The 23,255-nt window shown below is 40.8% G+C and overlaps 1 long non-coding RNA gene across 1 annotated transcript in view; it reads left to right on the top strand.

Annotated features, from left to right (window-relative positions):
• Positions 1–5,672, top strand: part of LOC128905638 (uncharacterized) — a 43,396-nt gene extending 37,724 nt beyond the window's left edge. The window contains exons 7-8 of the long non-coding RNA XR_008464918.1: positions 4,399–4,447; positions 4,711–5,672. This is a non-coding gene — a long non-coding RNA (uncharacterized LOC128905638). The remainder of the gene's footprint in view (positions 1–4,398; positions 4,448–4,710) is intronic.
• The last annotated feature ends 17,583 nt before the right edge of the window (positions 5,673–23,255 follow it).

The raw sequence follows: 23,255 nt of genomic DNA, 5'->3' as shown, positions 1-23,255 counted from the left end.
CTAAATGACACTTTTACAGTCCACCTCTCAAAGGAGTACAGTGCCAACTTTGTTGTGAGGCAGATGGTAGTGAAAAAGGTGGATGTGACTCTGATCATTTAGCAGGGAAATTAATTTATGTGATACTAACCAGCCTCCAAATTGGGTTTATTGGCTCATTACAGTTTCTCCAAAATGCCAAAGCTTTATGTTTTAAAGAAGCTGAAGGTTATTTTCAGGATATTTTTAAAAAAGAGCTAGAGAGAGAGAGGAGAAAATTGACTGAATGACTGAGGCTCTGTATTAAAGGTAAGATCACAACTTTTATGCAACTTTGTATGAAGGACGTTGCAGATTAGTCAAGGACTGTTGAGGAAATTGTCCTGTCTGGTCATAAAATGTGGTCTTATTCATCCTTGGGTGCTCTAATATGAATGTTCTTAGTTTATTAGCATTGTACATGGATACACCTTTCACCGAACAAAGTAAACTAAATACACCATAGCCTAGCATTACAGCATATAGGTGTTTCAAAATTTATTTTTATAAACAATGTTTTTTTAACCCCTTGTAGCAGAATAACTCTGTGTCTATTTAGTTTACTAAAGAGAGGAAATTCAGGATGAAAGTTGGACAGCAAAATGAAGATCGTTCTTTACATTTCAGTGTTTTATGTCAGATGAGTAATCTTTGTATGGCATTTAAAAAGTTCATTCCTGGCTGTGGAAAGCATTACAAAGAACACAGAAGGCAATTAATAGGCATCATTTATAGCTTTAATTTTACTAATTTCTGTTTGTGAGTAATAAATTAACGCCTATAATATTTATCATGCCACATTGATGTGTTAACTTTTTTTCCCAAGTACTATATTATAGCTCACCAACACAAGACTGCATGTTTTATCATTACTTGTTGCAGTCTATGGTACACTGTTGTCCTAAGGATTATTAGAAGCCTTTTGTACCAGCCCGTCTGAGGAAACAGTTAATAATGTTCCTAGATCTGGTGCTTTGAACTTCATTGCTTCACTTCTTTCAAAGTAGTTATTTGTGCTTGTAAATGATCTAAGAAGCAGATTTTATGTGATGCGTTATGATTTGCAGTCTAATGAGATTTGTAAAGATTCCTTGAAATTACTGAAGTTTTATTAGGCTGCTTTAGTCAACTGTTCTGTTTAAAAAATTTTTGACATTTCATGTAATATGCACACTAAAAGTACAAGACTAGCAAAACACTAGTCTGTAATTTGGTTTTAGAACTTTTTCCTTAGTTTGTATTTACATTAGTATAAATAATTTTAGTGGTATAAAATTAATTTCCCATAGAATTTTTCAAGAATGAGTGGTATTTTAGGCTTTCCATTTTTATCACATCCATTTTTTCTAACTTCATGGCCTGGAGACTTTAAAGATGTTAGCAGTTTGGATCCAGGCACACCTGCACAGAAGCACCAGTCGTGATGTGGGTAATAATCCCAGATTAGGCTAACTCCTTCATATCCGTTGGATGGGCTTTTTACAGATCCTACGCTGCAACCTGAAATTTGCAGGATGCACATGATTGCTCTATCCACTTGAAACAGGGGCGCTCTCATGGTTGCCTTGTATTCGTTTGGTGAGCTGGTATTTATCAGTATAAAAAGAATTTTATAAAATTCCCCAAAAGGATAAGGTGCTGAGTGCCAGAAACCAGTTGTTTGTGGCTTTTGAAGATTTGGGGAAGGGCTACTTATATTATCAGATGACTTCAGGTTTTTTAAAATGATGAGAAAAAAATTCTGATGTTTTTTGGAAGTGGGAATTTTTGTCAGACACTCAGGTGTGTCTTCTGTTACATTTCAGTCCTGTACTAATACTCATTTTCTCCAGAACAGATTGCCTGTAATTAGTTGAAATAAATACCTGCTATGGAGTTTAGGAAATCCTCCAGAAGGACTTGGCTAGAATGAAGGATTCCCAAATCAAGACCTAAAACAGTTCTCCCTGATTCTGGAGGTATTTATGTTTGATAGCTGCAACCCCATTTGACTTGGAAGTTTTCAAGGCAACTAGAGCTCTGCTTCTAGTCCCCAGAAATGTTTGTAATTGTGCAATGCAGTGTGTCTTCTGCCCAGATTGTTGTAAAGATCCAAAAATTAAGTTTGACTCCACTTCATCCTGATTCTTCCCACCTGATTGGGTTTTTCGGAAAGTCGTGCATGCGGGATATCCCCACAAAACCATCTGTGATCACTTTAGGTAGTGAATGGGAGGAAGGGGTAAAAACTGTGCCAAAACTTAGAGGTCAGAGTATCTCTGTAGGTGACAGCCACATACCTTCTCTACAGGGAACCATCCCCTCCCCTGGTGTTACAACAATAAAAGCTTTTTCCTCCAGTCCTGGTACAGGTGACACGTGTAGATCAAAGTCGTTGAGGTGGTTAAGATATACCAGGCTAATAAGAACAAGAATTTCCTCCCTGCTGGTTAGGCTTTCATTTCAGTTAGAGCCTAATTCTTCCCTAATTTATGCTGGAGTCTCTCTACCTGTTACAGTTGCCCGACTTCTTCCAAAAATCAATACGGTTGTAAAATTTTAGAGGGCAATTAGAGAAAAAAGAATTACATATGAAGCCTGGTGAAATGAAACGGAGCAAGGAAAGAGAAGGGCTGCTTATCAAATGTTTTCCAGTAGCGCTACTGGATTGTGAAGTAGCTCCCCATGAAAAGCTGTAGTGGTCCAGTAATCTGTATAAAATAACAGTTGTGGTGAACTAGGGCTGCATGAACACATCTTGCAGCGTTAGGTAACCCTGGCAATGAGATGGGTGTGAATTATAAGGACTTGAAAAAAACTAGTGCCCCAAGACAAACCGCAAGTGGGAAGTGGAAAAATGCTTGGTTTATGGCTCCCCACAAAGCATTAATCCAAAATCTTTATGACTATGAACTACTCATTAATCTTCTCTCTTATGGTAGGCAGCTACCAAATTAGAGGCTGATTTTATGGTAACATAAAATTTATATTAAAAAAAAAATTACTAGGGAAAAAAAATTGTTTCCGTAACCTAGGTTCATGGTCGCCAAATGTTTTCCTTTTGCAGTCCTACTTCTGGTTGCTGGTTCTGGTTTCTATCAAACCAGTATAGGTGTCTGACACATGCTGCTATCTATAGCACAGGCTTCTGTGGCAATACTTCTATTTTATTAAAGATTATCTAATTTTTCATCAACCCATCCTAGTTGTACTTCGAAGGAGAATGGGGAGGGAAGAGAACCCTTGTTTTTTCAAGATAGAGATGTTTTGGGCCAACTCCAGACTAGAGCTGTCCAAAAATGCTATTAACACAAAACTTGTCACAGAATTAATGAGAAAGCACAATTTTCCTCCACACCGGCTCACGGCATAGCAACTTCATTGGTCTTTCCCCAGGTCAGAATATTTTCATCTTGCCTATGTCAAAAAACACGCAGGATGGGGCTTGGAAATGTCACTTATTACTCTAAAATAAAAAATTACTGAAAAACATAAACCAGTTAATTTTCAGTGCAGATCAGACTTCTTCTCCTTGCCTGTGAGGTAATTAAGGGCTGACATTGAATGCTAAGATCTGAGTCTCTCCAGATTTTGAGGTGGAACCTTGAGGAATCGGGTAACCAGCACCCAAACCACAGCACATAACGGCTTACACTTAAGAGTGGAAAAAAATGCGAAGGAAAGGGCCTGTTACATGAAATGCTGCAGGCTTTCTGCTCCCCCTAAATCTGTGGCAGTTGCAAGTGCTCACTGCCTAGAAAATCTAGGCTGACCTATGGTATCATATTCTGAGATCCTATGGGAACATATAGTATAATTGATTTGGTACTGACTGTGAACCATGTGGACCAAAAAGTCTACACACCCCTTCCAAATATCATTCCTTTCCTACTCAAATGCGAATCCTCATTTGCAATACTATATTCTCATTTGATTAAAAAAAAAAATCAAATAATTTAAAATGGCTTTGAAAAACCCCATACACCACATTTTAGTAGATTATTTGTTAGTTAAAAGGACTGTGGCATTTCATAACACCCAGACCACGCTTTTCAGAGTCACCTAGTAGTCATTGCACTCCCAGGTTTTAAGTCACTATGTGAGGTATGTCAAAGACAGACCTTCAGAAAATAGCAACCTCTTATCTAAGAAGTCAAAGCTGTTTAAAATGAGTTAGTTTAGTTACCCCAGAACATTTGAAGTGAGGTTCCTGAAACATTCATACAATAAGCAGCACAGTGACAAGGTGTACTCACCATTTCACGTGGCATCATTGAGGCACATGGTTCAGCAAGGTTTGCTCAGTGACTGATAGACCCGTGGTAGTACTACTGGTCTACCAGTACTGGTAGACCCATGCTGATAACACACAGAATTATTGTTTCTTCTTGTGCTTTACAGCATTGCAGATCTGGGAGCGTGAACGTCCAAGGAAGATGTGCAGAACAAGGTGGGTGCCTTGCTAATGCTGTAGGGAGCCCTGCGCAGACACATCAGAGCAGCTCTCTCTAGAGCTGGCCTGTGGCTGCCATTGCTGGTGATGTGCTCGAACTAGTAGGATGAGATGCATCAAATTACATAATTCCCACTGAATCAAGCCCAGTTCCTGAAGAGCCTTGGGTTTGCCTTAGCATTATAGTCCATAATGATACATGTTCTTGGAGGATTATTCGCTTCAGGGCTGTGTGTGATTTGAACTTTTTCCTCGTGCAGGTGCCGTACTTCAACAGCACCTGTCAGTCTACCCCTGAAGATAAAGTGACGGCTGCTATGTGATCCACCTGCAAACGCGGCTCTGCAGGATCCCATTGCTGTCCCAAAGTGCTGGCAGTGAGCCAGCACTTAAGAGCCCAGTTGGCACCATACCACCTTTATTCCCAGAAATTCGTGAGCATCTGTACTCTTCCTGGTATTCTGCTGTTCTGCTATAATAATACTGTTCTAGTAGTCTGTGATACCTTGTGCTTTTTGCAGTATCCGTATTGACTCTTCCCCCATCCCATTATTGCTTGTGCCCTAGTCCAAAATCACAGCGCTGGCAATAGTAGCTCTGAAGCTAATTTTTGTTTCCTCAACCACAAGAAACAGTATTAACCATGTTTACCGTTGTCAGGGACATATACTATCAGAGTCCTTAAACCTGACTATTTATTTACCTTGGTGTATAAGGTTGACTGTTTGCTGACATTAGGAAAGACATGGGAGTCTATTCGTTGGTGAGTTTTTTTTCGTATGTATCCTGGCTTCGTTAAATGGGCTAAAGCCAACTAAATTCTTGACTGTCAATCACCCATTGTCTTGGTTCATTACCCAACCCATTTCTTAAGGCTCACCACAGCAGGAATTGTTTTCATTTTTGTTCTGCTAATGGAACCTGATTTGGAGAAACTCAATGGAAGTCATTTAAGGAGCCTTAGCTTCAAATGAAAAATATGAAGCAATTTACTTCCCAGTGTGGAAAAATGTGGGTTGGAGAAAGAAAAAGGCAGCGAAAGAAAGAAATGCAGATAGATATAGAATCACAACTCAGTCCAGAGTGTGGGAGCCCAAAACACTGCAGGAGTAATCCATGTAATGAACCAACAGTCCGAGAAACCCACAGGGAGTTTCCAAAACATTTTCTCTTTGGAGGAGATAAAAATAATTTCCATAAGAATTATAGTCAGGGGCTTATAACCAACACAAAGATAGCATACTATGCTTTTAGCCAACTGTTTCTTCACAGTGGCTGAGTAAAAGTTGGTAAAGCCCTGTTCCTGCTCTCAGATAATGGACTTTGTTCTGCAGCTCACACAGCTGAGAGCGGCAATATCCTTGTTTCAAAGTCCTGTTGTCACCTCCCTAAAAGGGGTTGCTATTTTTCCATCTAGATGTCTTGACACACGTGCGTATCTCCGAGTGACGTAATTGTGATGGTGTTCTCTCCCAGTTCCCCAACCTGACTTTTACCTCCCGTAACCCTGCCCAAGCGATAACCACCAGCGGTGGTCATAATGGATGTGTCTGGTCGTGATGGCTGCACCTGGCTCAAACTGGATTCAGGGAAAAAGTGAATTTGTGGGAAATAAATTTCCCACAAACAATTCTGTGGGTTTTTTTGTATATTCATGATTTTTAAAAATATTTCTTATATTGTGGTTTAACCCCAGCCGGCAACTAAGCACCACGCAGCTGCTTACTTGCTCTCCCCAGGTGGGGCAGGGGAGAGAATCAGAATAATAAAAGTGAGAAAAACTTGTGGGTTGAGATAAAGAAAGTTTAATAAGTAAAGCAAAAGCCACACATGCAAGCAAAGCAAAACAAGGAATTCATTCACTACTTCCCATCAGCAGGCAGGTGTTCAGCCATCCCCAGGAAAGCAGGGCTCCGTCATGTGTAATGGTTACTTGGGAAGACGAACACCATAACTCCGAAGGTCACCCCCTTCCTTCTTCTTCCCCTAGGTTTATGTACTGAGCATGACATCACATGGTATGGAACACCCCTTTGGTCAGTTGAGTTCAGGCTGTGTCCCCTCACAACTTCTTATGCACCCTAGCCTGGTCGCTGTTGGAGTGCTGTAAGGAGCAGAAAACGCCTTGAGTCTCTGTAAGCACTGCTCAGCAATAGCTAAAACATCTCTATATTTTCAACACTGGTTTTATCACAAATCCAAAACATAGCCCCATACTTGCCACTATGATGAAAATTAACTCTACCCAGCCAAAGCCAGCACAGCTTGGCACATGGGTTGCAGCAGAAGCAGGACATTCGCTATTTGGAATTTACTTTCCCTAACTCTATAAGTAGTTTTTGGTTCTAGGTTCACGGGTACTCAGCACCGTAGTATCAAAACACCTTGCGTCAACAAATTTTTGCTTTCAAGGATTAATTCTCAGAAAAAAGTCAGGAAAACATCACAGGATTATAAAATTATGGTTAAACAGTTACATTATTACCAGTGAAAACAAAATACAGCATTCAGTGTAACTAGGTTGTGAAGAGTTTCACCTGCATTTCTTGTGAATTCTGTGAATTACTATGGCTCTTTTAAAAACCAATGGTAGCACTGGAAATAGCATGCAACATAGAACTTAAAAACAAAACAAGCGGGTCCGTCAAAGCCAGTGTTAAAAGAAAAGCAGTGAGCACTGAAATATTTGAATCCTTCTCTTAAGGTGGTGGTTGGAAACCATGGAGAAAAGAGTTTTTTAAAAACCCAAACCAGACTCTCTGCACTGTTTTCTGATCATCCTATTAAAGGCCAAGCAGAAATTCTTCCATGCTCAGAAAAATTGGGAATTTTTCCGTGTGCAGCTCCACCATTGGACTGAGAAAGCTGACACTGAACTTCCTTCATGAGGGCCCTCTTGCACCTTCTCATACTGGGCAAGGTCCTTCAGTGTGTCTTTGGACCATGACACCACCACTAAACCCCCAACCATCAAGTTTCTGCATTCAGCAAGTTCCAGATGGATTCATGAGTCGAGGATATGAAATAATTAACCTTGAAGCCTGTTTCCATCCGCTTACTTTGAAGTCCCATATTCCCAACTGTCAGAAAGTACAGGTAGAAATAGTGCTGAAAACATGAGTAGATACTTTCTGTGCTTAGTGCAACCAAGGTCGTTCACTCTAGAGTACCTGCTGTAGCTATGGAAGGATGCATTGCCTAAGGGTTTGAACTAAAGGAGAAAGAGTTTGCAAAACTCAGTTATATTGGTATTAATAGAATACAGCCAGATGGTGCAGTCATCAATAATCTAAAAATATCCCTGGTGCATAGTCAAAAGCAAAGTAGCATGAAAATTAAAGTAAAAAAATTGCACTCACCAATAATGTCCTAAAAAACCTTTGACGGCAACTCACCCTATGTTTGCTGAAAGGTCAATGCGTAGATAGGGTGAAAGCCTTTTGCAAGGGTGTTTATTGAGAAATGCAGCTTTTTGATATGAGAAGTCATTGAAAGAGAATCTTAGGGTTACCTGACTGACTTTAATGTTGTGCTCTTGTGCAACTGAGTTAGAATAAATACTTCATACAGTGGCTTTAAATGACACCAATTTTTTATTAGAAAAATGCACGTCCTCCTGTATACTTGGCCCACTAATGAGTCAAAATTCCTCTGACAAGCCTGATTCATCATTCTCATGTGGGTTTTGATATTGTTTATACAGCCTTGTGCAGAACAGGCACGAATTTACTGTTCTGATCTGGTCCTATTTGTGCAACTGTTGACAACTGTCTAAGGTACAATGGTAGTCAAAATCATTTTCATCAAAACAAAAATCTATTTATTTATAAAAATACTGTAACTAATATGTATATATGATAGTTGTTCAACTAGTAGATACATATATACATATATACATATATTTGTAAGCAGTGATCCACCCTGCCATCTGTGTAGAAATAGTTCTAGTCCTCAGCTGCTACATTTTTGCGTTACTATGAACCTCTCCAACTGAAACTGTAGTTGATAGCTGAACAAAAGAGGGTAAAATAGGCACCATAGCAAACATTTATTTCGATGTTTATTTAAATAAGATTTTTAATATTTGTATAGACATTTATGAGCAAGTAGTCCACATGTAAGACTTAGCAATTACCTAATGCAAGCTTTAAATTTAGCAATATTAACTAGGAAAAAAACCCACCAACCTACATATATACACATTTTTAAAAACACTTACCTGGGCATAATCAGGAGTTTTTGTTTTCTCTGGGCCCAGGGGAGGAAATGCCACCAAAAATAAATCAATTTTCGCTTTGTTAATCCCCAAAGATAAAAGCTGATACAGCACATTTTTATTTTGTGTGCATAAGCTCTTTCTCACTAACTCAGTCTTTTTATAGTACATATCAAAAGGCAAGTAGGATGGGGTTTGTTGGTTGTTTTTTTTCCCCCCACAGGTATTTCCTGACAATGAATTTGGGAGCCTTTGTTCTACAGAAAGTCAAATATCTACTGTATGCCTTCAGAGATCTACATGCACAGGCTCTGTAAAAGAAAGAGTACACAGAATTTCTCAGGGCATGTCAGCTTTTATGAGACCGAGCATCTCTTCAGTAACAAGAGAAGCAAATGGAACAAGACATGGCAGGAGTATATACTTGTCAAGTGGAGGAAATAGCACAAGTACCTGCCACAAAGCCACCTCAGCCCCACGACTGCCTGTATGGCTGGAAGAGACAAAAGCTTAAACCAATAGTGTTTAAAGCGGTGATGCACAGGAAAGACTCAATAAATCTTTGGAGCAGCACAAGGTCTAAGAAAAATTTTCTTTGCTTTTGTTTGGTCTTGGCTCACTTTGCCCCCCTGCTCCCTACTACCAACCTTCTCACAGATTCTGCTTCTCAGAGACAGCTCTGGATCGGGATGCTGAGAGGACATGAGCTACAGGAGAGAACAGAGCACACTGCTTTGGCAGTGATGGCTTTCCTAAAGTGTCAAAACCGATCGTTTTAAGGGGATAGACACCATGAAAGTGGGATGTGAGGTGGAGGTTGGGATATAGAGTTTGGAACGTGCTGGAGATGACATGCTGGAGATGACATCCTACATGTAGGATATTTACATACACGACCATAAGGGGGATCCAAATTGTTAAAAAATCCCAGTTTTAAGATGTTTGATAGCTTCTGACAAGAAAAGTATTTGAAGGAAATGAGTAGATATGCAAGGGATGCTTTGGCTCAAGGGAGCAGGCAACTAAACAATACTAAGATAAGGTGTTCTGCTCAGCCTCGTTTCCCACCATAGGCCCATCTCATGGAAATGCAGCACCATCAGAAGCATATAGAAAAATAAGAGTTGTACTGGTTTTTTAGTGGTGTAACCAACACCTGAATCTAGCCCAAATTTATCTGGTTCTGTCAATGATCTTCAACAGCTACTTCTGGGAATGATACTTCTTTCCTCAAAAATATTCGCTCTTTGAACCATTTCAGAGTAGGAAGGAGCACCCCTAACGCACATCATTGAAGACAAAAGACTATCACCACCCAAAATAGAGGTAAAACATATAAATTTTATAAACCTTTAGTATCATTTTTTTCATACAGAAATTAGACTTGGGGTGTTGGGAGTGTTCTTATGGTAAAATACAGCAGTTCTAAAACACCTGAGACTTCTTTTTGACATCACCCAAGAAAACCATTCAAAGGGACAAGATATCATCATTAAGAGAATCCTTTAATCAAATGGCCAGACCACCCATCAGAGATACTTAAAAAATATGTTGGGTTTGTAAGTTAATAAAAATTAGAAAGCACACGTTTTGGTTTTTTATAAAGCCAATGCAAACCTATTAATTTTAAAGTGATTCATTGGAAAAGCACAAACACCAATATGGGTTTGGGCCTGTTTTATGCTTCATTTTATTTAGATAGATGGTGATACCCTTATTTCTATGAATAATTTTTATTCATGCACACTTCAGGAATTTCACAAAGTTAACAGTGGTACTTGGGAAGGAAGCCACTTTCCATCAATCCCCCTTTTAAGGGTAAATTTTTCAAAGGCACGTACGTGACTTAGGATCCTACATAATTTTCAAAAGTGATTTAAGCCCCCCAAGCCTGGTTTCCTCACAGCCAGGAAGATTTAGGATTTGAAGGGATTTATTCAGATGGTTTTCAGCGTTGTTTGGCAGAGGAGCACAACACAACTCCTCGGCCGCTCGCAGCTTGGAATTTCAGCACCAACTTGAGTGCCTGTTCGCAGCTTGGGATCCCTATACGGGAATTGTTAAGCTTGTAAGAAAGGGATTTTCAGCTTTTTAAGGCAAACAGCTGAGCAGGGAGCTGCCTAAATTAGCCAATAGTGCAAGGCTGAAGAATGGGGCTTATGTGTCTAAGCAACTGATGTGATGCCAGTTTAGAGGTGGCTCCCCTCGCTCAGGATCCTTGGCTGCGAGCTCTCTGCCGGACGCGGGCACTGCAGCCAAGTCAACTACTTAAGCAGCCTGTGCCCTAGTTGTCAAAACCTCTGCCTGTCTTGAAGACCGTGTCTACTGAGCTTATTCTATTATTCTCGTTATCCCTCAGCTGTCACGTAGGCTGGAGTTGGGTTTTCCTTCCACTAGAGGTGGCCTGTATTTATTTTTCTGCCGTGGTCCTGGGAGACAGCACGCCTCAGGCGTGCTGAGGATCCTGCTGGATGGGTAAGCCACTAATGAAAGGAGTGTTTTGGTATCCAGGCTAAAACCCTGGTGTCAGGGCTTGCAGGACCTCCGTTTGTGGCAGGGCTCAGGAGCAGCTCATTACTGTGATGCTGAGGGTGTGATTAGGCTGATTTGAAGGCGCTGGGTAGCAGCAGGTGGGAAGGTATTATTACTGCTTTACGCTGATGGTTTCGCTGTGATGTGGTTTTAAAACTCTCAGTGAAGCCTCTTCAGGCGCATAACTTGGTCTTATGATCTAGCTCGAAGGAAACTAATTGGTTTTGAGAACGGGATTTATTATCATAACCTATTAATGCTGGGATCCCTAAAGGTGATCAGTATCACATCAGCATAAGTAACTAAATATTTAGGTATCTAAGAATTTCTGTGAATCTGAATCTTACATGCATTAAAAATCATGGGTGCCTATCGGCATCCTCTAATACCTAAATTCCCTTACAACCTTAGCCCATAACTCCCTGAAACTTTGTTTTGTTTAATTGGAAGGAAGTTTTTGTGAGTATCTATCTGAACTGCAGTTCACAGATTGAACACTGAATAATTATAAATATATTCAAAAAACTCTAAAAAGGACTTATTCTGAGTTAACTATTAACTATTGAGACAGCTGCATTTTCTATTTTAAGCTTCATTATAATGAAACATGGCTTTATTATATCACAGTTTGCTTTGAAGTCCTGCCACCTATTGGTTTATCAGGGCAATGATCAGATCGGATGGATTTCTCCCTGTGAAACCACAAAGGAAAATGTATCTTACAACATCAAACCCTAAGAAGTAAGAAACCTAATAAGTGATCAGAAGTAATTTAGCCCGTTTGTCATTGCCAGATAATTTTCTAGTGCTATATTAGCACCCCATCTGGACAACACAATTGCTAAACTTTAGTTTCTGTCCTTTTGAATTTGGGAAAAAAAACCCCAAACAATCCTCTTCAAAGATCGAAACACTGAAGCCCAGGAATCTTATTTAAAGGATTCACAGACTTCCCTAGAAAATTGTACATATGTTTATTGATGCAAAATAGATTTAAATATACAGATATGCATGCACTACATTTACTTGTTTCAAGCCAAGTTGCACATAAATAACTCATTTCATAGCTGCAAACAGATCAATCATTCTGCCTTTATTTGCAAATGCATTCTTCTACGCCACCGACACGCTGCACTGTGAGAATATTTTAGAATTCTCTTTTAGCTTATGTTATCCTGGTGCCACCTTACTTCCAAGGTCCTTACTACAGACTCAAAAACTGTTTATAATGATGCAAAGAGCATTTGGGGAATGACAGCAGAGCACAGACAGAAGCTGAGAGGTACGTGAGCAGTGCAGGACAAAATAAGGAGTAAGGAGTAAGCAACAACTATACGGAAACAGAAATAAAAGCTGTTTATTTCTAGACCTTCTGGTACTTAGATTTTTGAAATGTTGTTAGGAAAGTGAGATTTTTTCAATACACAGCTGAACCTGTTTTAACCTTAATTTTTCCTAAGGCTTTGTTCAGGAGATGCTTCACTCTTGCATAGTTACCTTTGTTGCATCTGATACCCGATTTCTGCCTGGTGTCCTCCAGGGCAGAATAAAACAAATAACCACCTGAGGAGAAGAGTTTTGCATTTAATGAGGGACAGCCAGCCAGGCAGCCAGCCCTCTGCTTTCCCTGCTAGTACGAAGGCAGTGTGGGCATGGAGGATTGTGCAGAGGTAGCAATGATCAACTTGTCACAGCTGCAGCATAGGCTGTATAAAATAAGGCGTCATTGTCAACATAGCTTGCCCTGACAACTCAAGCAAGTTGTGTTGTGATTATTCATGCAAAAGGGTCTGGATGGAGAAGACAAAATATTTTAAGAAAAGGGCTTGAAAAACATATCACCAACAAGAAACTTCCAATCTGTTAACGGTTCTTTAAATATTGGGGACATGAAACTGCTTAATTCACAAGCCTTACTGTCTTCTGTTCATTATTTTGTGTACCCAAAAGAATTCACTAAAGTGCACTCCACACGATGACAGTGTGACAAGGGCCAATTTGTGAATAACTTGTCAACAGCTTGAATGAAACTCTAGAAATCCATAACAGGTGCTCGATAGCTATAATCGAGTGACAGATGGATTAGATACATGAAACCACAACAAACTGACTGAATGGGAGAGGGAGAGAGAATGAGGGTGAGAGTGGGGGAGGTTCATTAACTATAGAAGAGAGCAAAAATACATGAATTATTAAAGAAGCGGCATGAGCCAATTTGTGCGGATGCTTCCTGCTCATCTTCAGCAGGCCTGGGAAGAGGAGCTGCAATGCCAGCTACTACACGCAGCAGCAGTGGTCTCATATCTTGACTCCAGGCAGGGATGTACCAGAGCTTGGCACTGGCCTTGATTGCAGAAATCACTGTTATATTTTAGTACACGCATACGAGCTGATTCAGCAACGCACTTCAGCGCACGCCTTGCTGTAAGCGTGTGAATAGCGCCATTAAGGTCAGCAGAGCAACTGTGTTCAACTCACACTAATACGTTTAAGCATCTTGCTGATTTTTTTGTCCTCTGTTGTGGGATTTAAAATACACAGGGATGAATCCCAGCTAGTACAAATTGTTACAAGCCCCCCAGAGCCCTGGGGTCTGTTGCTGTAAGAGTCTCAGGTGCCGCTCAGGGACACGTCTGTGTGCATGGGCAGTGATGGACCAAAGTTTCTTTGTAGGCTATAAAGCAAGGGGGTTGCCATCCGGGCGCAACCTGGGCACTGAAGATCTGTCCCCACACCAGAAAACCCATCCTGCCTCTCCCAGGAGCCAGAGGCTGCCAGCACCCACCCCACAGGCTTTTCTCCGAGGGGGATCTGCAACGCCATCTATACTGGATGTCCTGTGCTTTAAGCACCCAGCATCACAAGTCAGTGCCTGCTGCCCACACACCTTTGTGACAGGTATGTCAGAAAATTATATTTAGGCTCAGCAAAGACCAATTCTCCTTAGTTCGTGCCCAGCCTGTATCTTCCACCTGACCCTGACTGCAGGCAGGAGCGGGGCTCCCATTACCACTCTTCAGCTCACTCCCTCTCCAATGGGTTTTCCTTTAAATTAAATTGTTTCCTTTAAATTAAACCTTCCATTTCCTTATTTTCCTCCTGTGCACATCGCGTAATGCCACAATCCCAGATTTGCAATCATTCTATCCAAACAATGCTTTTCCACAGCTACCTATTAAGGGAACAAGCAAAACCTTGACAGCTGGTTTGCTTTTATAGAGTGACCTATTGTGGTTTTTTTCCTCACAAATCTTGCTGTGCATACTATCTTCCCTCAGAGAAAATTTGTGAAATTTTGGAACACATTTAGATAATGAATAAAATACAGTTACTGAATATTTCAGGTAAAAAAACAAGACTTGCTGTTGGTAAAAAACAACTAGTAACTTGTTCTCTATTCTCTTCACCACAAATGTCATGTAAACACATGAACGAAACTGCTGCTTAGAAAAGGAATTTGCTGTGTAGTCATTACTGTACCAGAAACCTCTGTGATAATAAAATACAGGCATTTTACAAAAAGATGCAGGATTTGAGCTCCTGACATAGTTTAATCTTCTTGTACTTTGGCATAATTCTTATGGTTTATGATATATTAACTCCTGCCATAGTCTAGGCTGCTCTGTTTACCTCACGTAAGACTGTGCTCTCTGGCTGCGCAGACAGTGATCCCCAAAATGTCACACTGGCACGACCATACTCAGATGTTGACCTTGAAACAACAAATTCAAAGTGTCAGAATTAACCCAAGGAAGGCACTGTTTCATACTTGAATGCCTTTCAGCTCCTAGCAATGAAGAAGAAAGTTGAGCTCATAGATACAGAATGTAGGAAAAAGGCAGTCCTGTACAAGCATACAAGCTTATGCATTAATTAAATCCCATTTTATCTCATTTAAGCTCTATTTCATAGGCTTTCTGTGGTACATAGCTGCTTGTCTTGGGTGAGAGAAAGATGTCATTGTAAGCTTTCTTTTTTTCTTTTTTTTTTTTTCTTTTTTTTTCTGGCCACAATAACGTCCATATAAAAATGTGACCAAGAGTCTGAAAGAGCACAAGAGATGGAAAGATCATGAGCTCTGGTAAGGATGTTCAGCTGTCATCACTAACCTGGTGGTAAGTAACGATAATACAATGGCTAATGCCACTGCCTAAGACAGAGCTGGCAGGTACATGTAGTAAGCAATAAAAGCACGTTAAAGCAAATTGCAAATCCATAGAGAATCAATCATATTGCAGTCTCTTGAAGAGTTTGAGTGCCTGGAGTATTTCTTAACCATTACTTCTATTGAAGCAAAACTGAGATTGGAAAAATTGACCTTAGGAAGTTTCCTGCTCCTAATCTCATTCAGATCTAACTAAATGTTCCTCTATTTTGGCTGAGAAACCTATTTTATGTATATTAGCCTTGGATCTAGCAGGGTTGCCCTGTTCCAAAGTTAAAAAAAACCGCAAACTGATTGCATGCTCTTATGACTATGCCTTCTTTGTAATGCACACTGTAATTATCACTGCGTAGAGAATTTTGCCTGTCTACTCCACAGCTGCTTGTGGGTGAAACAGCAACTCTACGTGAGCGAGTACACAGATGTTCAGCTATTGAATCACTTCTTTGCAATCCAATAATAATTGGACAATAATTTGAATGTCAGTGATCTTCAAGCATCTGATCTAGCGTTGGCTTTCTTATTTTGAGAAATCAAATCAAACTTTGGCCTTGTGGATTTTAAAGAACTGAAGGAAAACAGCGAACCTCCATGACAATTATATAGGCTGGGAGAGACTGGCCGTTGCGCCTTGGAGCTTCAAGGAGACACTTATTTTGAATCTCTCTACTTTGCCTAACCTTTTTGAGGAATGTCAGTAATACAAATTAGGTAATGGACCGCTTTCACTGGAATGAGCATTTGTTGAACAAGCATTGGACAATGTTGGTTTGTTGGGGTTTTTTTGTAACTGGTAAACCAGGTACAAAAGCTCCGTCTGAACTGCCCAAGACTTTGTGAATGGTTGTATCACTAATTTACACTTAGGATCTCATTGAGAGCATCCTAGAGACCACTGCAGATCTTGCTGAAGTCTACTGTTAACAGCAAGATGAAAGGAACATCATTAGTCCCGCAGTTTCACAGATGGGAGGGGAGACAAAAGCAGCACCAGCTTCTTCACAGTTGCAGATTCATGCACTTGTGTAAACAAATGGCGGACAAATGCCTGCACAAATCTTTCACTTCTCCATAAATAGAAGTGAGAGTTTGTACATGCACCATTTGCACATAGTAAACTGTTTGAAGTGTAAATGGTGTTTAAACCATGCAGATTTGTTTTTCAGACTCATCCCATTAAGACACTTCCCCAGGATCTGTAGGTTATAAGTGTTAGAGCCAGGAACAGCTGCAAGGAGAGTACCTTTTCCCTGGCATCGTGAGAGCAGCTGTTGAAAGAGAAGGTATTCTCTTGATTGGATGCTATGAACAGAAACTAGAGACAATCTGAAATGCTTCACATTCTGACTTTTGCAAAATCCACTCACACAGGTGATTAACTTTGTAGTAGCCCATATGAACAACTGAAGGACTTTAGAAAGCCATTACTTTAGCTTAAATAACTTTTTTACTTTAGTTGATCTGGCCTGAGGACATCGATTTCTCCACAGTTTGATTTGGGTTAGTGCTTTCAGCTTGAGCCGGAAAGGAAAAGGAATATAAATGTAACACAGAAAATTTCCCTGATAATTCACCGTCTTCCTGGCCAACTCGTGTATACAATTTCTATGTCAAAATAAAGGAAGCATGAGAGCACAGTTTTCACCCAAAAACATTTCTTACAGAGGTTGTGTCTTCTGGGCAGAAAAAAAAAAAAGCATTATAAAAGTTTCCATTAAAACACTCATTCTTTATTATTAGCATGTGCCATTGATGTAGGGATTCACCCTAAGTAAGGACTGGGTCTAGGTTCTGAATTTCCAAAAGCTGTTTTTAAAAGACCATGAAGCCAACCTTAATAAGCATGGCCAGACCTCCTCATAGTTAAACCTGAAGTTGAAAGTTGCCCTTAAGCAGCAACCCATGTGTAAGTTGTAATTCCTAGGTCAGTTTGAGATCTGGAATAGCAATACTTTGCTGGATCCTACATTTCAGTGTTAGAGCTGTTCCTGTATTACTGGGGTGCACGCACAGAAGCGCATGAGGGTGTATTAGGAGAGGCGATGCACAAACGTCATGCTAATCTTCAGCTCTTCCATATCTTTCTGGGATACCTTAACTTTCTGACTGGCTTTGATATTATATCTCACTCCGAAGTGGACAAAAAATCTAAAGGATGAAAGACCTGAATCACATTTCAAAGATAAGTATTCATTCCATAGAGGAAAGAGAGAGATAGTATTAAAATTTTGGAGGCTGAATGCTTGTTCCCCCAGGCCAACGCTGTACGTTCGGCAGCAGGCTGTCACACCCTAATTGCTAGTACCCCTTTGTGAATCAACATCTCCGAGAAGCCAATTCTGCGTGATGCTTCTTTAATATACATCTTCTCATTTGCCCCACGTATATTTCAGTTTGCCATCTGATAATTGGAATTGTGTGGGTAGCAGCCGGTACCATCTGGCTTGTTAATAAGTAGAGGATAAAAATGTCTAATGCCTTGCTCTACATAAATACAAGAATTACCCTACAAATAAACAGCTCCCTAAAACCTCTACTGATGAGAACAAAAGAAAATAGTGTGGTCTTAGCTCATTAAAAAACACTGAAGAGAGAATGAGCGAGCAGTGGGAAAGCCTCCTCACTTCCCATCTGAAGTTTTAGTGTAACTAAAACATATGGGAAAAATAATGCAAAATTAAACGTGATAATGCACTTTTCACACCAAAACATATTGGGCCACTATACAAATGATGCAATTAAAACTGCTGCCTTCAGGAGCCAAAACCTAAGCTGAATAAGTACGGTACAATTAAAGTTTTTTGATTTAAAACCAGTGAAAGATTTATCATAATGAACCTCGGAATTGAGATAATATGACTTGGGGGCATCAAAGCTAAGCTATAGAAAGCCACATGTCCTACAACGTGGAGTTAGAATTGGAAGACTGACATCAGCAGATTTTAGGGCACAGAAAGGCTTACAAGTTCATTTGCATGTGAATGGCCAAGACCATGCAAAATCTTGCATGTAAACAGTGCGGTATTGTAATCAATACTTTAATTAACAGGAAGGCAGTGCAAAGCTGTCTGCATTGGGGAAATAAACTCTGATCCCGTAGGCTGGATGCGAAAGCCGCGCTGTTGTATTTGGAACCTGCTGGAACTTGTACAGCGCCTTATCTGAAAGGCCTCATACACATCGCGACAATGTCCTCTAATCTGGTAATAAAAAGGGCATCATGAACGGTGGCAGCCAGGCCCAGCCAGCGATGACTGCAGTCACGCTATGCTCCCAAGATGGTGAAAGGAGATTTAAGCCTCTTGCAGGGAAAAAAAGTAAAAAAAAAAAAAAAAAAGGGATTGTCTCCAGCCTGGCCTGGGTGGGAGGGGGGGAAAAGCAGGGAAGGGCGGCTGGGCAGCCACTACCTGGCTGGGGACTGCAGTGCCCGGGGAGGTGGTACCAGGCGGAGGAAAAAAGGCACGCAGCAAGCACCTTGATTCCTCCCTGGCACCAGGCGCCCCCACGAAATCTCAGCGTGCGAAAGCAGACGTGCTGGCAGTGGCAGTTTTGCAGTGCTGGGGAGATGCCGCACAGCAAGGCTTTGCCTGCCCAGCGGGCGCTGTGAGATGTTCACCCTCCTTCCTCCAGAGATAAACCCGCCTCGGGGTGAGTCAGAGCTGGGAGGTGGTGTGCGTTTCCCCAAGAAGCAGGGTGAGTAACACTACTCACGATGATACCATGGCAAGCTGGAAAGAGTATTTAGTTTTGCAAAACGGGAAAAGACACAGATTTGGAAAACAGACCAGTTCTGCACCGGGTGGAGCCGATGTAGCCTGGCACTCGATGGACTCCTGTGGACTTCTGCCCCGTGCCACTGACCCCACCACTGTCACTGTAACCACAGGAGCTATAGTCACCGCTTGCCTACCTGCTTTCTTGCTCAAATATTTATACTCATGCATAAGACTTGCACCGCTTTGCACCCTCTGACGCCACACCAGGCACAAGCGTGCGGTCCCCTGCCCAGCCCTGCACTAGCTCCTGCTCCTGGTCTGGGCTGTGCATGGTGCTCATCAGGAGACGGCCCTTGCCAAACAGAATCTGTGACAGCTGAGCCTCCCTCCTCTTCTCTTATGGTGAATCATAATTTTGCTCTCGGAGCAATCAGCTGATTTTTCACAAAATCTGTAGGAGCTCCGTTCTCTCAATAAAAACGCTTCTGCTTTTCTAGCCTTTGCTTCTCTTGTTTCGAAATTTAGCTTCTGCGTTTTGAAATTTAGCTTCAGACTGACCAGCAGCACTAACGGGAAGATATCTTCAAGGGAAACAATGTGAGAAGCGTCAGAATAAAATAAGGACTATAATAATGCCTTAGGTGGGGCAGGGGTGTGGGGGGGTGGGAAGAGCTAAACCTACATGATGGGCGGAGCGTAAGAGCTGAGAGTGTTTGAAATAGGAAAAGTGGGGATTTCTAGTGATCCTGTGGCGTACAGTGCGGGGGCAGCGCTGACAGGCGGAGGAACTACACCAGAGGCAGCAGACCCGAGCGCCTGAGCTGGTACCACGCAGCGCCTCTGAAACACGGAGGGGGACGAAGTGATTGCCTCAGAGCGATAATGACTGCCATCAAGGCATTTAATACAGAGTGCGGTACTGCAGATATCTCTCATCAAACACAGCAATTACTGTTGTGAAATTGATAGCGTACTGCCAGTCGTATAATGGTAACTCTTACACGCTCTTACACGTGTGCGCTGGCTCTTCCCCCCCCGCCACTGCATACGCGCTGCGCGTACTGAATGCTCCTCTGTAAGACTGGCGTTCCCCGTACGCTTCAGAGTCTTCTTGTTTCACAGATGTGAAAACAGAGCTAGAATCAAGTGTCTTGCCCGGACTTACCCCAAAGGCTGAGTAGGGCCTAGCGCTGGATTCGTTGAGGTGCCATTTTGTCTCCTGCTGGCTGGCAAACACCAGACGTCCCCTCACAGCCTTCGGCACCCATGGGTGCTGCAAAAAGCTCGGCTCTTCAGTCTTTGGAGATGGTACTGCGTTTTTCCCTGCAGGAATTCAATTTGCACACATTTTCCCGGCTGGTTTTTATGGGCTTTTTAAAACCTTCGTTCCTTCCCTAAAATCTTTTTGAGCAGACATCAGGATTAAAGAAACTGACTCCGTCTCCCAGTTCTAGGCCATTCCCTCCCAAGGGAACTAAGATCAGCCTGCTTCTAATTCTAAATGAATTTCATCCCAATAAATTTGAAATCAGCATAGAACCTGGCTCCTAATCCGGATTTTGCTTATTGTGTCAGAAGTGAGCAGGGTGTGTGTGTGAGATGCTACATATGACTGTAATTAAAGAAGATTGCAGGCCAGGCACTTTAAGCCCCAGCTCCAGCTTCAGCAGCAGTGACAGGGGACTGTTTGGACAGACGATATCTTCAGTTAAATAAAGAATAAATATTAAATAAATAAGATAAATAAATTAAATAAAGTTCAGCCCTTTGTTTTTTCTTCTTGTTTTGTTTTCCATCAGAACCTTAAAAAAGGTGTGCACAGACAGTAAAAGAGGAGTTTGGTAAGGGTCAGAATTAGGCTTAGGGTAACATCAATAATGTTTTACTCTTCAATACCTGGGATGGGTGCAAGTACCCACCTGGAATTTTTTGGTGCACTGTACATGAAAATAGGTGTTAACAAGATATATATATATAATAATTCTGTGAAAATGTAATATGAAAATTCAGTAGCTAGTCATTTGGACTGGCTAGAGAAGGGAACTTTGAAAAGGCCCTGCTTGGCAAAAATAGCTGTGCATTTATCTTCTAAAAATGAGGCCTCTTCAAGGGATGTGAGGCTGGGCACCAAAATCTGGTGCTGGGCACCAAAAGCTGGTTTGGAAAAATCTTGTGCCGTAACAGTTTTGGGAGCAGATAGCAGCAACCTAAATAGTAATTGTTATCACATAACTGAAAAGTCCTGAGATTTACTTGGACAATGTCCCTGGGAACATTCATTAAGAATGAAATGCAGTTGAAGCAATTTGTACCATGAAGTCAGACAGGAAATCAGACTAATCCTTGATGAAATTATGTGTAAGCTTGGCTGTCTAAGACTTGCTAGAGCAAAAGACACAGAAGAAAACCAAGCCAGAATAAGATATTGAAAGGTACTGAAACTAGGTCACTGTCCTACATAACACAAAAGATAAATGGAGCTCTATCATCCCACAGTATCCTGAGCGAGATGAGCAAAGGACTTTGTCTGGTGCAAATCTCCTAGCAGCATCCAAGTTATATGGCTGCATAAATCATAAAGAAACTTTAAGCATAGCAGAAACGCCAAGACAGGTAGAATGTATAGCACTGAAGGAGCATGGGAGGAAATGAAGGGGATGGATTCTGTCATAACTCTGCGTCATTGCATGATAACAAATTCCCATCAAGAAATCCTTTGACTTATTTAAAAAAAAAAAGTACAATATGAGTAAGATGAAGAGGCGCTGATTGGAAAAACCATGACATAATGAGATACACTAAGCCAGCAGGATAGAAGAGGTGCTTAGTTATTAAATAGAAATAAGACTGCAGTAGAATCTGTTTTCTACACCGTAGACTCAAAAATGTTCATCATCATTAGTTAAAAGACAGACTTCCTGAGCTGATAGGACAGTAAATGTTGATTGTTCTTGCACACCTTCCTTGTCTTTGATATTTAAAGCTTCAATTCCATTAAAGTTAATTCAATCAGTGGAATTTATATATATTGTAATGAATTAAGCACTTTTCCCCCATCTGTAAGCACTGATATAGAAAAAATACTAAAAATGGAAACTTCAGAAGATGGAAATGGCTTGAAAGGTGATTTCAAGAACAATGTTTTTTGTTGGTTTGAGTTTCCCTCCTCCCCCATGGCTTATGTTAGTTTAGTAATGACTATGGCTTAACTATTTACGTTAATCTTTTTTTAATGGAGAAAGACCATCATTTCAACACTGAAAAAAACATTATCAGAGCAAGTTGTTTAAATATGAGTGCAGTCTTTAGGTAATAATAATTTAATCAATTAATTGTGGATATTATATTTCCTATCCAAAAGCACTATAAAAAGTGTTTCATTGCTCACAGTCCCTGTCTCAGATTGCTGGAAACTTTGGAGAATACAGGATTGTTTTCTTAGGTGTACATAGAGCCTAACATCCTCATACCACTGCCCTCCCCCAATCTTATAAGCAGCAGATAATCAGAATTAGTATAGATCTTTAAAAAATGAGGTGTGGGGAGCTTCCTATCTGACAATCCCATTAGTGACTATCCCATTAGCGTCTGCTGACCTGAAGGTCTATAGCTAGACAGTAATTTTAAAGAACCCTGAAAAAAATATTTTATATTCATTAAGAAATATTAAAAAATATTACTTAGGTAACTACTAATTACTAAAGAACTAGTTCATGCGATCATTGGATGGGTGTCCTAGAACAAAGAAAACTCTGAACCCCAGTGCAGCAGAGCTTCCCAGGACATGTCTGTCTCCATCCCATCCTTTGCTGAATCTACAGCTCCAAACTCAGCAAGATTGGTGAGTATCCAGGATTCATGTAATGATCCAAATTTTGAACCTCTGCTCTATTTAAATGCAGGACACGTCAGTTTTTCTAGCATGAGAGTCCATTTTCATTTATCTAACTATGTCTATTCAAATAAATAATTACCAGCTACTTTATGGGCTTTAAATTTACCGTATTTTCTAAATGAAAATTATTCTTTGTCAATCCATGGGAAGTTGGAATCTGAGACAAGAAATGCTCCTGAAGCCATTAGCATGCATCCTAAATAAAACTGGCCTGTTTTCACTACAGCGAGCAGTGAAAAAAAGAATGTCCATTAGATACTGGAAATATTGTCTTTCTAAAA

Source organism: Rissa tridactyla, chromosome 2, assembly GCF_028500815.1.
Source record: "Rissa tridactyla isolate bRisTri1 chromosome 2, bRisTri1.patW.cur.20221130, whole genome shotgun sequence".
In the NCBI taxonomy this organism is placed as follows: Eukaryota; Metazoa; Chordata; class Aves; order Charadriiformes; family Laridae; genus Rissa; species Rissa tridactyla.
This window is presented reverse-complemented; position numbering and strand designations above follow the sequence as displayed.